The sequence below is a fragment of the Panulirus ornatus genome, chromosome 20, assembly GCF_036320965.1.
Source record: "Panulirus ornatus isolate Po-2019 chromosome 20, ASM3632096v1, whole genome shotgun sequence".
In the NCBI taxonomy this organism is placed as follows: Eukaryota; Metazoa; Arthropoda; class Malacostraca; order Decapoda; family Palinuridae; genus Panulirus; species Panulirus ornatus.
In genome coordinates this window covers 46409547-46423624 of record NC_092243.1, presented here as the reverse complement: position 1 = coordinate 46423624, position 14078 = coordinate 46409547, and the positions used below count along the sequence as shown (strand labels likewise).

Below are 14078 nucleotides of genomic sequence, written 5' to 3'. Positions count from 1 at the left end.
TCAACACTCGTCGCTCTCGTGAGCGGTCAACACTCGTCGCTCTCGTGAGCGGTCAACACTCGTCGCTCTCGGGAGCGGTCAACACTCGTCGCTCTTGTGAGCGATCAACACTCGTCGCTCTCGTGAGCGGTCAACACTCGTCGCTCTTGTGAGCGATCAACACTCGTCGCTCTCGTGAGCGGTTAACACTCGTCGCTCTCGTGAGCGATCAACACTCGTTGCTCTCGTGAGCGGTAACACTCGTCGCTCTCGTGAGCGGTCAACACTCGTCGCTCTCGTGAGCGGTAACACTCGTCGCTCTCGTGAGCGGTCAACACTCGTCGCTCTCGTGAGCGGTAACACTCGTCGCTCTCGTGAGCGGTTAACACTCGTCGCTCTCGTGAGCGATCAACACTCGTCGCTCTCGTGAGCGGTCAACACTCGTCGCTCTCGTGAGCGGTAACACTCGTCGCTCTCGTGAGCGGTCAACACTCGTCGCTCTCGTGAGCGATCAACACTCGTCGCTCTCGTGAGCGATCAACACTCGTCGCTCTCGTGAGCGATCAACACTCGTCGCTCTCGTGAGCGGTTAACACTCGTCGCTCTCGTGAGCGGTAACACTCGTCGCTCTCGTGAGCGATCAACACTCGTCGCTCTCGTGAGCGATCAACACTCGTCGCTCTCGTGAGCGATCAACACTCGTCGCTCTCGTGAGCGATCAACACTCGTCGCTCTCGTGAGCGGTTAACACTCGTCGCTCTCGTGAGCGATCAACACTCGTTGCTCTCGTGAGCGGTAACACTCGTCGCTCTCGTGAGCGATCAACACTCGTCGCTCTCGTGAGCGATCAACACTCGTCGCTCTCGTGAGCGGTCAACACTCGTCGCTCTCGTGAGCGATCAACACTCATCCTTGGCATAAGACAGTATGGATCAAGCTGTATGTTTACATGGAATTACTCAAGTATGTTTCTCGCATTATGTATATATAGTTTCCTTGTATACATAGTTTCCTTGTATACATAGTTTCCTTGTCATGAAAGTCCACCTCGTTGTTCCTGGTGAAGGAGAGACATGGTCTCCTCAGAGCGGGCGATGCCACCATCTGAAGTACCAATAACTTCTGATGAGTCGTTCCTCCATCTTGCCTCGCTTGATCTCTAGCTTTCCTGTTATTCTCTTGTAAGTAACATTCGTTCCTCTTCCTCTTGTCATCCTTGGTATCTTAACCATCACTTCCTTCACTCTTTCTCGCGCCTCCTCTTCATTTCTTTCTTGCCAAGCACCTCTTTAGAGAGAGGTGCTCGTAAACTGCAGATCCTCTTCCACGGTGTTTGCCAGCTCCTTCATTCTTCCCGTCGTCCAAGGTCTGCCATGTTCCTGCTCAGCCCGTCTTGCACCACCCAGGTGGTGGTGGTACTCAGACAGAGCAGCTGTACGTACGTCCACCCTCAACCACAGCTGACGTGGAACACTTGCTCCACTGACCCGTCCCTCAGCCCCAGGTTTTCCTCTGTGTTATAGATAGCGCAGTCGTTTATGACAATGTAATATCCGTTTTTTTTCTGAATTAGTAATGCACCATCCATAATATGAAACATTGTCGTGGCACACTGACTACAAACTATTGGTGTTGAATATGATATTTTGGGACGTTAAATATTACAGTTTTTGTTATCATCTGATTATTTGGCTTTTAATTTCGAAATCAATATTGTGTAACATGTGGTTTATTGTGTGCAGCTAAGATTCACAAGGTTGTGACAGCCCTTTTACGTATAAGAAAAATCGCGCCATTGAGAGGTTTTGGTACCCAATTGTTACGTTTAGTGACGTAATAATGACGTTACTTTCCCTTTCTTTTTGAAACATTGATAATTAGAATAGACTCTTGAGCGCTTGATAAAGTCTCTTATAGTAGTACAATATTTACAATAATAATTCAAGATAACTCCACGTTTTCTAAGTAAGGATGAAGAGGAAGTGATGTGGTGGGGGGACATCAAGCAGAGCTATCACTTTACTGTGAGAGTTGGGAGTGGAGTGATGCAACCAGGGCAACTGAAGTGCTAAAACCGGGTCGGAATCCTGTGTACGTACGACGCTGGTGATGCCAACGATCGGAAACTTACGTTCGGACTTGCGATACGTCAGGTGTGTGCACAACCCAGCACTCAGGACGTTGTTGCGAGAGTTGAATGTGAAGGTCATCCGTACAACAGAGATGATCACTGCGGAAAGGTAAGTCGAGAGTGTTATCTTGTTCGTCGCACCTTCAGTTTTCAGCTTTGAGCTCAGAGGCAGACTATCGCAGGGTTAGGCCGAGGTTAGACCACATATTACCTGTCTCTCTGGTCTCTACCCTTGAGAAGTGTGGCCATGATTGAAACCCTCGTTAAGATAGCTCGGTTCGTGTTTACTTCATTTCTCTGTTGTTCATCACCTGTTTCCCTAGCTGATCAGTCTACAACTTTGTGTTTATTTCATTTCAACACCACCTGTGGGAGTTAATATGTCTCGTAGACACTGAGTGAATAGTGCGTGTCCAAGGTTGGACGATCTAGTTGTTATAATGGTGTAGTTAGACCACAACATGAAACGGCTCATGGCGGTAATCAAGATAATTTTGTTCGCTGAAACGACTTCCTTGATTCTGGAAGATCGAGAAAATATCTAGTTATAAACCTAGGTCAATGTCATAGGGAGGGAGGTGTCATACACTGTTGTTGTCTTCTATTGCAGGACACTTAGTGTGTGAACTGGAGAGTTAATGACTGCTGCACATATTGTTTGGATAGAGAGATGACTGTAAATATAATTCTTAGTGCTCATTGTAGATTGCAGGATAGATAAAGCTCATTGTTACATTCCTTTATGTTACTAGATTTTCTTTGCACTGTTATTTCATAAGATTCGATATCCTTTTTTTTTTTTTAGGATAAAACATTGAATATATTATATCTGCCTTGCTGAGTGGTTTCAAAATCATGTTCGTGTTAATTTCTTTAGTTCCCTGTGTACGTGTATCACTGGAGCAGATATGTGATCTGTCTAATTTTTACAAATAAACAATTGCTAGCAGAGCGTATGACCATACAGGTCAGGTACTGCGTCCACAATGGAAATATCACGGCTTTTCCTGTGTAACTGTTGCATAGTAATTCGCTTTGATTTATTTACATTGTGAAATCTTAAGTGTTTTGCTTGTAACGATTACTGTTGATTGTGTATATCATAAATGTAATAATAAATCATAGTCATTATGGTTTCTCATGGCATATTTCAGGTCGTTCATTTCTTAATTTCTGAATTTTTTAAAACTTCACAGTAGGAGAGGCTTCATAGTCGTGACGTCATGATGGTGTAGTTTTCTTTTCATTAATGAAGAATATGCACAAGATATGATAGCTGACCAAGGTGCTCGATAATGGCAGTCTAAATACTGAGTACAATGTTTATGATTTTTCCTTTTGACTTAGTGACGTCACATGACGGTTAGCCCTCGTTAACCCCAGACGTGTAACCGTCTTGGTGACTTGGAAACCGTAAACTCCAATTTGTTGGTCTTTTGATTGTACTAGATAAGTGTCACTGGCTTCGTGTTACGGTCGGTTACATACAGACACTCGCTGAGGCAGACGGAGGAGTCTTCACCATGTTGATAATAAGTAGAGACTGTGCTGTTTTTCTCTGTGTTTGACACTTCACCAAAGTGGATCGTTCATGAACCTTTGTCCGCGTTTGGAGGAGACGATATTTACCACATGATAGTGATCAATGATGGAAATACAGGCGACTGTTATCATCGTTCGAGTGCCAATCAGTATCGGTTAAGAAAGAAGCAGTGTTGCTTCGTTAGTTGTCCGGGCTGTAGGCCTAACAACTGCTAAGGGTCGTTAAGGCCGCCAACGTCAAGCTATTATGTACACTAACCTAACAATCTTGAACACGTTTACCACACACACGCTCATTGTACATGTGGCAAGAACCTAGGGGAAGTGGAGCGTTTTGGGTAAATACGTACTTACGTACTTGGGAGTGGATGTGACAGCCGATGACAACGCTGGAGTGATCCATAGGGTGGGTGAGGAGTCTGAGGAGGGGGGGGGGGCATGAAGGTGGGGGAGGGTAAGAAATAGAGGTCACCTGCTATGAGGGAAAAGATGTGTGGGTTTGATGATGGTATAGCGGTCCCGACGGTTCTGGGTGGACGCCAAGCCTCGTCTCTGGATACAAAAACACGCTGGAGGTTGGAACTGCTGCTGGACATTACATGTTAACGACAGTATTGGCTGTTGGCAGGATTGATCACGTAAGAAGTGAGAGGGTCAGGTAGAAGTGTCAGGGGTCAGGGAGAGGTGTGAGGGGTCAGGGAGAGGTATGAGGGGTCAGGGAGAGGTGTGAGGGTCAGGTAGAAGTGTGAGGGGTCAGGTAGAGGTGTGAGGGGTCAGGGAGAGGTGTGAGGGTCAGGTAGAAGTGTCAGGGGTCAGGGAGAGGTGTGAGGGGTCAGGGAGAGGTGTGAGGGGTAAGGGAGAGGTGTGAGGGTCAGGTCGAGGTATGAGGGGTCAGGTAGAGGTGTGAGGGTCAGGTAGAAGTGTCAGGGGTCAGGGAGAGGTGTGAGGGGTCAGGGAGAAGTGTGAGGGGTCAGGTAGAGGTGTGAGGGTCAGGTAGAAGTGTGAGGGGTCAGGTAGAGGTGTGAGGGGTCAGGGAGAGGTGTGAGGGTCAGGTAGAAGTGTCAGGGGTCAGGGAGAGGTGTGAGGGGTCAGGGAGAGGTGTGAGGGGTCAGGGAGAGGTGTAAGGGTCAGGTCGAGGTATGAGGGGTCAGGTAGAGGTGTGAGGGTCAGGTAGAAGTGTCAGGGGTCAGGAAGAGGTGTGAGGGGTCAGGGAGAGGTGTGAGGGGTCAGGGAGAGGTGTGAGGGTCAGGTCGAGGTATGAGGGGTCAGGTAGAGGTGTGAGGGGTCAGGTAGAGGTGTGAGGGGTCAGGTAGAAGTGTGAGGGGTCAGGTAGAGGTGTGAGGGGTCAGGGAGAGGTGTGAGGGTCAGGTAGAAGTGTGAGGGGTCAGGGAGAGGTGTGAGGGGTCAGGGAGAGGTGTGAGGGGTCAGCGAGAGGTGTGAGGGGTCAGGTAGAGGTGTGAGGGTCAGGTAGAAGTGTCAGGGGTCAGGGAGAGGTGTGAGGGGTCAGGGAGAGGTGTGAGGGTCAGGTAGAAGTATGAGGGTCAGGGAGAGGTGTGAGGGTCAGGTAGAAGTGTCAGGGGATCAGGGAGAGGTGTGAGGGGTCAGGGAGAGGTTTGAGGGTCAGGTAGAAGTGTGAGGGTCAGGTAGAGGTGTGAGGGGTCAGGTAGAGGTGTGAGGGGTCAGGTAGAAGTGTGAGGGGTCAGGTAGAGGTGTGAGGGTCAGGTAGAAGTGTCAGGGGTCAGGGAGAGGTGTGAGGGGTCAGGGAGAGGTGTGAGGGGTCAGGGAGAGGTGTGAGGGGTCAGGGAGAGGTGTGAGGGGTCAGGTAGAAGTGTGAGGGGTCAGGTAGAGGTGTGAGGGGTCAGGGAGAGGTGTGAGGGTCAGGGTAGAGTGTCAGGGGTCAGGGAGAGGTGTGAGGGGTCAGGGAGAGGTGTGAGGGGTCAGGGAGAGGTGTGAGGGGTCAGGGGAGAGGTGTGAGGGGTCAGGTAGAGGTGTGAGGGTCGAGGTAGAAGTGTCGAGGGGTCAGGGAGAGGTGTGAGGGGTCAGGGAGAGGTGTGAGGGTCAGGTAGAAGTGTGAGGGGTCAGAGGGAGGAGGTGTGAGGGTCAGGTAGAAGTGTCAGGGTCAGGGAGAGGTGTGAGGGGTCAGGGAGAGGTGTGAGGGTCAGGTTTGAGGTAAGATGGGGTCAGGTAGAGGTTGTGAGGGGTCAGTTAGAGGTGTGAGGGTCAGGTAGAGGTATGAGGGGTCAGGTAGAGGTATGAGGGGTCAGGTCGAGGTATGAGGGTCAGTAGAGGTGTGAGGGGTCAGGTGAGGTGTGAGGGTCAGTAGAGGTTGAGGGTCAGGTCGATATGAGGGGTCAGGTAGAGGTGTGAGGGTCAGGTAGAGGTGTGAGGGTCAGGTAGAGGTGTGAGGGTCAGGTAGAGGTGTGAGGGTCAGGTAGAGATGTGAGGGTCAGGTGGAGGTGTGAGGGTCAGGTAGAGATGTGAGGGGTCAGGTAGAGGTGTGAGGGGTGAGGTAGAGGTGTGAGGGATGAGGTAGAGGTGTGAGGGTCAGGTAGAGGTGTGAGGGTCAGGTAGAGATGTGAGGGGTCAGGTAGAGGTGTGAGGGTCAGGTAGAGGTTGTGAGGGGTCAGGTAGAGGTGTGAGGGGTCAGGTAGAGGTGTGAGGGGTCAGGGAGTGGTGTGAAGGTCAGTTAGAAGTGTGAGGGGTCAGGTAGAGGTATGAGAGGTCAGGTAGAGGTGTGAGGGGTCAGGTAGAGGTGTGAGGGGTCAGGTAGAGGTGTGAGGGGTCAGGTAGAGGTGTGAGGGGTCAGGGAGAGGTGTGAGGGGTCAGGGAGAGGTGTGAGGGTTAGGTAGAGGTATAAGGGGTCAGGTAGAGGTGTGAGGGGTCAGGTAGAGGTGTGAGGGTCAGGTAGAGGTGTGAGGAGTCAGGTAGAGGTGTGAGGGGTCAGGTAGAGGTATGAGGGGTCAGGTAGAGGTGTGAGGGGTCAGGGAGAGGTGTTAGGGTCAGGTAGAGGTATGAGGGGTCAGGTAGAGGTATGAGGGGTCAGGTCGAGGTATGAGGGGTCAGGTAGAGGTGTGAGGGGTCAGGTGGAGGTGTGAGGGTCAGGTAGAGGTATGAGGGGTCAGGTCGAGGTATGAGGGGTCAGGTAGAGGTGTGAGGGTCAGGTAGAGGTGTGAGGGTCAGGTAGAGGTGTGAGGGTCAGGTAGAGATGTGAGGGTCAGGTGGAGGTGTGAGGGGTCAGGTAGAGGTATGAGGGGTCAGGTCGAGGTATGAGGGGTCAGGGAGAGGTGTGAGGGGTCAGTCAGGGAGAGGTGTGAGGGGTCAGTCAGGTAGAGGTGTGAGGGGTCAGTCAGGGAGAGGTGTGAGGGAGTAGAGAGTAAGATGGTTGAGGGAGGAGTGAAGACGGCGTTATAATGCCAAGTCCAGCAGCACTTCAGTCGGCCATGTGCATCAGTGTTTTGAGAAGGACGAGGAAGACTGGCAACTGTGTTGATCATTATTTATTCAGTCTGATAACAGGAAGGTAATAGATTCAACTGTGTAAACACAGTCGTCAGTGTATCACAGTCACTGAAGCAGATAATAAAGGAGAATTGTGGACATACATTTGGAAAAATGTCTTAAAACATCTATGTAATATTTACTATATAATTGTTTTACCTTATTTACTTAAATATATGAAATCAACTACAGACTTTTTGACCCAAGAATTACATTATTCCTACAGTAGTTAACCCAAGAAATACATTTATACAATAGATGACCCAAAAAATACAAGTCATACAATAGTTGTGTCTGTAGCATAAGAACATCAGGTATGGACAGTGCCATAACATCAGGTATGGACAGTGCCATAACATCAGGTATGGACAGTGCCATAACATCAGGTATGGGCAGTGCCATAACATCAGGTATGGGCAGTGCCATAACATCAGGTATGGGCAGTGCCATAACATCAGGTATGGGCAGTGCCATAACATCAGGTATGGGCAGTGCCATAACATCAGGTATGGGCAGTGCCATAACATCAGGTATGGGCAGTGCCATAACATCAGGTATGGGCAGTGCCATAACATCAGGTATGGACAGTGCCATAACATCAGGTATGGACAAGGCATAACATCAGGTATGGGCAGTGCCATAACATCAGGTATGGGCAGTGCCATAACATCAGGTATGGGCAGTGCCATAACATCAGGTATGGACAGTGCCATATCATCAGGTATGGGCAGTGCCATAACATCAGGTATGGGCAGTGCCATAACATCAGGTATGGGCAGTGCCATAACATCAGGTATGGGCAGTGCCATAACATCAGGTATGGGCAGTGCCATAACATCAGGTATGGGCAGTGCCATAACATCAGGTATGGGCAGTGCCATAACATCAGGTATGGGCAGTGCCATAACATCAGGTATGGGCAGTGCCATAACATCAGGTATGGGCAGTGCCATAACATCAGGTATGGGCAGTGCCATAACATCAGGTATGGGCAGTGCCATAACATCAGGTATGGGCAGTGCCATAACATCAGGTATGGGCAGTGCCATAACATCAGGTATGGGCAGTGCCATAACATCAGGTATGGGCAGTGCCATAACATCAGGTATGGGCAGTGCCATAACATCAGGTATGGACAGTGCCATAACATCAGGTATGGACAAGGCATAACATCAGGTATGGGCAGTGCCATAACATCAGGTATGGGCAGTGCCATAACATCAGGTATGGGCAGTGCCATAACATCAGGTATGGACAGTGCCATATCATCAGGTATGGGCAGTGCCATAACATCAGGTATGGGCAGTGCCATAACATCAGGTATGGGCAGTGCCATAACATCAGGTATGGGCAGTGCCATAACATCAGGTATGGGCAGTGCCATAACATCAGGTATGGGCAGTGCCATAACATCAGGTATGGGCAGTGCCATAACATCAGGTATGGGCAGTGCCATAACATCAGGTATGGGCAGTGCCATAACATCAGGTATGGACAGTGCCATAACGTGGGGAACTTGCTTAAGTTATCTGGAGAAAATTGTTGGTTTTGAAATTTCAAGAACATTTTTCTGCTGTGTGTCGTGCAGGCATGAGAGACATTCGGTAGGATATCTCAACGAAAATTAGGGTTAGGGGCTTCGAACGCTAGGTAGTCCCGTTCAGGATGCACTGGCCCTCCTCACTCTTCGCTAACCACTGAACTACAGTTATGGCAGTTCGCTCGTGTGTGGACTTGCTTAACCAGTAAGAGACTGTCATCAAGTAGCAGAGGATTCTTTTGTTTAGACATAACATGTAATTCACTATCTCTCCTGCCACAGTCTGCGGCTGTAAGGGAAAGACTTATTCATCAAGAGACGTTCAGGATATGAAATACCAGAAAACTATCAAAATGTAAAAGGTTCAGGACTTACGAAAGCTCCCACTCGGTCTGCGGTGTTGAAGCGACCGATCTTGTTAAAAAGATGGAATTGTATACCAAACATCGCCGGTCAGATTAACACCTACACCCAGAAATGGAGGTTCTTGAAGGAATTCTTGCAAGAGACAATGTTGTCACGAGCCTTACTCTTGTTATTAAGGCTACAGTCATCTTGACGACATCAGATTCTTCAAGGAGGGACTGAAAGTTTTCCAAACAGATTGGTAACGTTTTTAAGTAGAAGGACGAATGTAAATGCCAAAGGACAACTGTTGAGCGATCTCCAAACGTCTGGTTGTGGCAGTGTTTGAGAGTATCCGTACGTGTAAAGTCCAGAATCCAGGACTTGAAGCTGGGGTCCTGGGCAACACCTGAAGTGGTTTAGAAATTGTGGAATCAACCGAGGGGCACGACAACAGCAGTAGTATCTGGCACTAGAATTGTGTGCCCCATTCAGGGCCAGCAGCATCAAACCACGGAAACAAACCAACTGAACAGAACTTTCCACGTAGGTGTGCTGGGGGAAGAGGTAGTAAATCTAGTAGTATCACAACAAGTGTGGTGGATAGCCGAAGGAAAGGAATCCATTTGTAAGATTTCATCCTTATACATATTCAGTTGACTGTTGGCTGACTTCGATGGTGCACCTGGCCAGACATAGCGTACACCAAGGAGGTAAGAGGCTTGCACAGGAAAGCACTCGAACAGCAAGGGAGGAAAACTTTTTCCAGTAACGCTAAGAGAAGCAGGGAACTGCAGAAGTCCTTGTTCAGCAGGCATCACACATCTACAGTGGTGTCCATCAGAAACAGCATTCCGTACTCCCGACTCGAGACATTTTAGGATATGGAAAAACATAGGAACATCAGCTCCTTTATGATGATATGGACGGACTGTTGTATCTATCTCCATGTAAGGGCCTTCAACTGCATGACTCTCCACGGAATGGAAGCTCCATCCTTGATTCACTGAGTCCGTCCAGATCACCACACAAGTTGCACACGAAGTCTCCAAGGTATGGGTTTTGCAGGTGGAGCTCCTGTACGTCGGGTCGAGCAAATTAAAGGTGTGAGAGGTTGTCTAGGAAGTGCTCTAGGAGGGTTTCTGCTGTCTGAAGGTTACGATTTCTTTACTCAGAAGGTAATCTTTTGGTCTGTAGCCTCGCCATGTTGCTACACAGAGCCACCAAACTAAACTTCCCATGAAATGTCTCTGGTTGACCCGGAGACACCAGGATCTGGGATCACAATGCAATCTCAGCAAACGGATAATCCAGAACTTTGTCCCTGGGAGACGCAGAGTGACAGTACAGGACACACAAGAAGTGAAGTAAATTCAGTATGAAGGTTCTATCTTGGGCACGACGGGTCTTTTGGTGTGCTGAATCTGTGTTTGTATTGTTGTAGAGATGGATGTTGTCCAGAATGCAGGCGTGAGTGTCTCGTAAATGTCTGGGGAGTGTAGTTTCAGGTATGCAGAATTTAAGAACGAGTTGAGACGGCGGTTTGTTAGTGCTTGTCACGTCATTCCTGTGTGTATGTGCCTTGTGTCACGTTTGTTGGAGGAGAGGGAATCTCTGAATTTAGATCTGCAAAGCTGAGTTATATTATTTTTTTTCTACTTGGGGGTTGGTTATGATGTGGTTTGGGTTGGACATGTACAGGGATGCTGCGAAAAATTCGGTGATGAGTATGTTGAAACGAGATTATATTGGCAACATATTGCTTCTATGCAGGAACAGAATGTTTGTGCTTTCAAGACAGCTTCATTAGCGTGTTTTGCAGTCTTGTGTTTGCTTGAAACAAGGTGGATGACCAGGCTGGTGAGGCGTAGTTTAGGGTGGATCGGATGATCTGTTTGTATACCATATCAAGCAACTTGGTTCTTCATCCAAAGATGATGCTAGTCATTGTTCTGAGATTGTTTAGTTTATTGATGCCTTTCTTGGATGAAGTCTTGAAGTTTGGTTTCTTTCCTATGGTTTGCGTATTTTCCTGTTTGTGGATGTGTGTGTGTGTGTGTGTGTGTGTGTGGGGGTGGGGGGGGGGGGGGGGGTATTTGGATTGTCTTGCTAAGGTAGTTGTGGTTTTGTGTAGTTCTTTGTAAAGGTATAGATAGAGACGTGCAGTGGAGGTGATACCACTCAAGCCTGGTGTTATGTCCATCATGTTGTGGAGTGTTGTCTGCTGGTGACGGACGGGGGTTCGGCCTTGTGGGTATTTGTGCCCCGGGATCTGGGGGTTAGCATTCATTTGTATCACTAGTTCGGGTTTAGTGGGGGAGCATCACCCCCCCCCCCACCCTACCCCATGTGGGGAAAGAAATAAACATGCAAAGTGTTCTGGTTTGACCAGCGTGTGGCACAGCGGCCGGGGACAGCCTGAGGCTGCGCTTCGTGTAGGAGCAGGGTAAGGAAGTCTCCTTTGTAGCATGGAAGGGTGGTATAGTGGAACAGTGGCCGTGCTGCTCATACAGTACACCATTGTGGTGGTAAATCAAATTATTATGAAGAGAAGAAAGAGGAATAGGAATGCACATGGTGGAGACAACTGGTGTGGTAAGGATGTAGTTGTTGTTGGTTGGGTTTTACGGCCATCGACCTATGAGGAAGGTCATTAGACCTGCAACCCTATTTAGTGTATGACTGATGTCATCATTCCTAAATACCTATCAAAAAAAAATGTAATTTTGATGTAATAATAATAAATATAAATGATAATAAATATAAGTCGTGGAAATAAAAGATTTGTGGGTATTGGGCCGATGTGGCGGTAAACACCACGCAGTGGACACAGTATACACGGTTGTATTTGACCCAAGACTGCGAGAAGATAGGACAGGTTAGGGACAGGATTCCACCATGATGACATGCACACACAATAGATAGTTAGTCGGAGGTCCGCCGACTCAACACCATGGCGCAGTCCGACCCGGAGGATGACCACCTCCCTCCGAGGCCGACCGCCTAATGAATGGACATGTCCACCCACCACCATGCGACCAGCCCAGGTAGGAGGAGCCGCACACCAAGCCGACCCCGCCACAGTGGAGAATCCTCGAACCACCTTACATCATCTTGACTAATTCTGAGGAAGACCATCAAATTGTCAATAGTACCCGGGTTATCCCCGAGTACATTAATGATGTTGAAGGAAATGTTTTGGTTGGCGTGATAGGTAAAAGATTTCCTTCTATGTTGTTCGTATCTCCTGCATTTTAAGAGTAGGTGTTCTATTGTGGAGGTTTGGTTACACTGTTGGCATACGGATAGAAAACTTGTGGTTGTGTATGGCTGCAGGTGGGTGGTGTAGGTACAGTTCATTCTGAGGCGGGCCGCCAGCACCACCTCATCTATTCCTGCGGTACGAGGTCGGCCAGTCCTGCCACTTCTTGCTTGTACTTCCTGTTGATGGTCAGGTTGGTCCACTGACGCTGCCACAGAAGATGGATTGACCTACTCTGTCCCATCTTGCTGGAACTGAGCGTGTCCATGACGTCATCCTATGGCGGCCTCTGACTGGTCGAGGATGGGCCCAAGACGATCGAACTGCCGCAACTGCAGTTAAATGGTTAGCGGAGGGTGAGGCCGGCCAGTGATTCTTCAGCAGAAATACTGAAAGTTAAGATATCGTTAGGCAGTGTTGCGTGAGATATGCTGTATCCTGCAGTGTGGCGGGACAGACCACAGAGGAAAGAACGGTAGGAGAAACATGTCTGCATCACAACCTTTGTACCTGATAGTATTGGTCATGTTATCATGAAGCAGATTATGTGGAGGAGATAATGAAGGAGAGGAAGGAAGCATCATGCCTCGCATGACCGTCAGCTGCTCACTAGTGTTCAGTGTCACTCTGGCCGGTGGAATAAAGTCGATGTTTTTGATCATTTGCAGAAGGTGGGCACACCGCCTCCTCCCTCATGCCTTACCGAGTCTCTCCTGTACTACAAGACGGAGGCAGCTCGTCGTAGTGTATCATATGATGTAACCGTTTGATCAGCGACCAGAATTCTCCTAGTTACCTCCGAGGACTGGGGAAGGTCACGACGTACTCAACTGGACTCCTTCCAAGAAGTTGTGAACACAAGAATTTGGTGTACGTCATTAAGCCTTAGCCTCATGGAAACATAAAGAACTTGTGTTATTTTAATTTATTTCTTTCGCCATAACCGAAGGAAGAAAACCTGGTGGAGAATATGCCAGGATGAGTACGTTATTGTTGAACACCTTCAACCTCAGTCGACCAAGGCAACTCCACGAGACTAAATGAACAAATCCAGTGCAAAGCTTGGCTGCACTGTATGTACCCAGCAACACTGTGAATGTGCACATAACTTCTGGGTTTAATGTGGGTCTGAAGGTACCAGAAATCTGAGTATGTACTTCGTCTGCTGGTCATGTATACCAAAGGTTCTGCAACTTTATGGCAGAAAAAGCTTTTGTGTACGTTGCCATTACCTGTGTTTCCATTTATCTTCAGTGTTATTCCTGGTTGCTGAACCTTTAACCAATCATGTCAAGAATTTTTCATATATTATGTTGTCGAAAGTATTTGTATTTTCAAAAGTTTCAGATGTCAAAATTTGCTTCTTTAGGAAGAAACACATGATGGTGTCTGATATTACTTCACAAGGCGTGTATTACCCGGTGTGAGGCAGGGTAGTCAAGGTTGCTACACTGATGCCAGTATGAGGAACGCACAGGAGGTCCTGCCTCATTCTCGCCAGACAGGGACGTACAAATGCGTTTTATAAGAGCAATAATGTCAAGATATTCTGCTGTCAAAAACTGAAAACCGCGACTGAACCTTTGTATAACCTCGGCTTCCATGTGAGCTCTTCTTACTCTTCATCTTTACAACTGGTTCCTCCTGCAGAAGATGTCTTCGCTTGAGTAATACTCGGGATCAGCTGCAGGGTATCTCTGTCCCCTGTAAACATGATGACCACAGTTGAAGCTGCTCCAGGGGTGTGAGGATGACCTTGACCTCAGAGGAGTGTTGACCGT

At 48.4% G+C, this 14078-nt stretch overlaps 1 long non-coding RNA gene across 1 annotated transcript in view; it reads left to right on the top strand.

Moving 5' to 3' along the window:
• Positions 1 to 2017: 2017 nt before the first annotated feature.
• LOC139755978 (uncharacterized) overlaps positions 2018 to 14078 on the top strand; it is a 215922-nt gene continuing 203861 nt past the window's right edge. The window contains exon 1 of the long non-coding RNA XR_011714232.1: positions 2018 to 2219. This is a non-coding gene — a long non-coding RNA (uncharacterized lncRNA). The remainder of the gene's footprint in view (positions 2220 to 14078) is intronic.